This window comes from Sinocyclocheilus anshuiensis, unplaced genomic scaffold, assembly GCF_001515605.1.
Source record: "Sinocyclocheilus anshuiensis isolate Anshui unplaced genomic scaffold, SAMN03320099.WGS_v1.1 scaffold443, whole genome shotgun sequence".
Taxonomy (NCBI): Eukaryota; Metazoa; Chordata; class Actinopteri; order Cypriniformes; family Cyprinidae; genus Sinocyclocheilus; species Sinocyclocheilus anshuiensis.
This window is the reverse complement of record NW_015548211.1, coordinates 548,841-552,514: the sequence shown is the minus strand read 5'-3', so window position 1 is coordinate 552,514 and position 3,674 is coordinate 548,841. Positions and strand designations below refer to the sequence as shown.

The following is a 3,674-nucleotide window of genomic DNA, read 5'->3' as shown; positions in this document are numbered from 1 at the left end:
ATATATATATGTATGTGTGTGTGTGTGTGTGTGTGTGTGTGTGTGTGTGTGTGTGAATTATGTTTAAATATATCACATATTTATTATATTAAATAATTTATATGTTATTTTATTATATATAATATTATATATTATTTTAATATTTTCTGCAAAGTACACTTCTCATCTGATTATGCAGTATGCAGTATTTTTGCCATACAAACGAGGTCATTTGCATGCTGTATTACTGCAATTTACAATGGTGCAGTTCTGTATGTGATCATGCAACAGAATTGCTGTTGTACTCCGTCCAATTTATTACACTTGTACTAGAGTTAAACAATTGCATTCGTGTTTTTGTTAGGAAAGGCTGAACCACATGCACTCTGTGTGCAATGACTTGAAAAAGAATAAATGATGTGCCTTGAAACTGTTAAACTAGAGCCGCAGTTCTCAGCTGTCAGCATGAATGCATCAAAAAGAATGATATGTTGTTATGGTTTGTTGTACTTGGACACAATAGATAAGATGACGTGTAATTGTCTGCACAGGACACACAACTTTATTCTGAGTTGAATCCTGTAGAAGTGTTAAAAACACCACTTGTCATATATTTTAAATGAAAGACATACTCTTGACACCTGACCTGCAATGTCTGTAATCCTTACCAACTCTTGCTAGTTTTTGGGCCGTTCATTGGTATATTCGGATCAAGGAGAAATTTCCAAGAGTTTTTGCAGCAGCTCAGAGATGCAGACACCATTGCAGGCTCATGAGTTTTTAAATTACTCGAGAATTTCCCAGATTCCTTCCATTCTGCTAACATTTCTTCATCTTCCACATTGCCAGATTTGGATTTAACATTACGCTTTGGTCTTGGTTGCGTCTTCGCCATTTTGCATGCATCACTCCATCGCTTCTGTTGTGGTTTCTGTTGATCTATATCCGAGTACATTTGCTTTCTTATCTTTGTAGTGTTTGTCATAATCACAGATTCACCCTCATCTTTCCTGTGCTTTGAGTCAAGGTCTATCTTCATGAACCTCCAGGACTTGAGTCAAGTCTTTGAGCGAAGCAGAAGGTAAATTATAGATGCGTTTGTGTTTGGACCAAAGAATCAGGTCTTGTGCATTGAATGACTTCGGCTTTGCATCAACCCACGAGGCGTTCTCCATGTTCTTTGGTGGTTGTGGGTTTGACATTTTCCACGATCGACCCCACTCTGACCTGCTCTCGATCTGGACTGATTTGAGCGTCGCATGGCTCTTGACATCAGACGTCAAGTGAAAATTAAAATAACATTCACCTTGACTTTGATAAAACTCTGTGCTGGTGAACAACCAAGAATTATCCCAATCTAGCACTTCTTTTTTCATAAGATATGCAAGTCCAGGACCATCAAACCTCTTCTTAACCCTCCACGAGTCATTACACTCATTCGCAGGATATCGTTCTTTGAAGGTTTGAGAATCAAATGATCAGCTAAATGCATTCTATGCCTTGCAAAATTCCTTTCTGCCTTTGATTTCCATCGATTTCTCAAACCACGTATGTTCAGGCAGAAGATCCTCCAAGGTGGAGAAGATTCTCCAAGAATCAGTCCATGCAGTCATGGAGGGTCTATCATGATGGCGCAGATGAGTTGATGACATCCACTACTGTTCCCAGGATCGTGCCATGGATCTTGCATACGTATGTTGACATACCGGCTCAATTGATGCACCTGCCGCCTGTCTTTCCAGAAGATGCTGACGTCTCGTAGACCTCCAGGACTCAGCCCAGGAGCGAACCCCAGCTGGTCCATTATGCGGGGTATCTTCATTTTCTCGTACTCTTCTAATAGGTCTGGGTTGAGCACTGGTGGACCAACCCTGCAGCCATAAACCGCCGTCTTGTTTGAGAGTAAAGTTGGTGAACCTCCAAGAATCGGTCCATTCGGTGAGAGTTTGTGAGAACTGCAAAGTTCCTCAAGGCTCTTTCTTCTCTACGCTGGTGTTTCAGCATCCAGTCCAATTGCTGTGAGAAGTGACACACCTCTTGTCGCTTCTGGCTTTTTGCAAAGAAAGTACGTCAAATTTGACATGTTCACTTTGTTGATCGTGTGGTTTCAATGTCTCAACCTTCACTTCCACCTCTTTATTTATCTCTTCTTTATACTCCGACAAATTTTTTATGGTCGTCCATGATTTTTCCTACTCTGACAGCTGTGCATCCCTCCCACTGAACTGAAAGCTCCATGGAATTGCGTGCTTCATCTCTCTAGACACATTCATTATCACGTTGCAGATGTCGGGATGCAGCTCCTCAGGCGCCATCGCTTGAGACTGGATTGATTTCATCTCCTTCTCTGATGTGGTTTTTGCAACTCTCCAAGATTCACTCCAACCTGAATTATTTGTAGTTGTAGACTTCACATGAAGCTGCTTCTTAAAGTGCATCCAAGAATGATTCCATGATCATTCAGGTTGTTTTCCCTCATTAGCTGTGGGCTGAATTAAATCAGACTTAACATCTTCTTTTACAGGCTTCGTTGACTTCCAGGACTTATTCCAGTCTGATGCACTTTCCTCATTTCGATCCCCCTGCATGATGGTAAATTTGTTGCAATCACTTTTATTTGTGTTTTCATGGCACTCTTTTCTTTTCTGACTGAATATCCAAGACTTTTCCCATTCTGGAGTGACTAAGTCTTGTTGAATGTGTTCAGAGTCTAAAGCTTTGCTGAGTTTCTCCCATAGAAACGTGTCATTGGAGCTCATATTGCTGCTTGCATCAAACCCAAGGTCAAACCAGGGTTTTCCATCAGTGCTTGGCTGAAAATTGAGAAACTTCCATGATTGCCCCCAGTCGAATACACAGGGAATTTCTTCAGGTTGCGAGAACTTCCAAGACTTCGCCCACACCATCAACCCCAGGCAGCTTTCACTGAGGTGACGTAACAGGGCCAGTTTATTGGCTTTGGTTGTTTTTGTCGAGTCCACCTGCCTCTGAATCCGACTGCTCTGGAAGCCTCGTGGCCTGCCAAGATGCGTCTTTTTAACTTTGTGCGCATCAAGAGTCGATTCTTCAGGAAGCTTTGCTTTTCTCTCCAGTCTTTTAGGGGTTTTTATCTTGGAGGACATGCGCACCTGCCAATCCTGATTGATTCTATGAAAAGTTAAACTGGCACGGACAACAGATGAAAAGACTTCTCGTTAGTTATGAAATGTGTGCCTCTTTTGTTTTAACAGATTAATTAAAGATGGCTGCAGTTATTAAAATTAATATTTACACAATTTAGGCAATTAAAGTTGAAGCGTCCACAAGCTCATTATCGTTCTGAATGGCCTTATTATGTGCAAACAGAATAGACAGAGATGCAGTTGGGATCAAACTGCATTTATGCAATATTAGAGTTACTGTAATTATGATATGACTCAGAGAACTGTTCTTGTCTTCTTCAGAAATTATTATTTTTTTATGGCAACGCTCAAAATGCATCGATGAGCAGCTTGTAATTATGAGTGAAACTAATAATTACAGTAATTATGACATGGCGTAAATCAAGCGTAGCGTTAGTTCTGGCAGGTCACGTTAGTCAAGCTTGTATCAGCTGACCTTCAGCTGATCCCCATCTGCCTATGGGAATACGACACCTATCTAAGCATTCATATATAAGGTCCCTCAGTATTATCAGCAGTTTTCGCATTGCTCAA

The 3,674-nt window shown here is 40.9% G+C and overlaps 1 pseudogene; it reads right to left on the bottom strand.

Moving 5' to 3' along the window:
- Positions 1–584: 584 nt before the first annotated feature.
- The window catches only part of LOC107653780 (uncharacterized), a 7,056-nt pseudogene continuing 3,966 nt past the window's right edge, over positions 585–3,674 (bottom strand).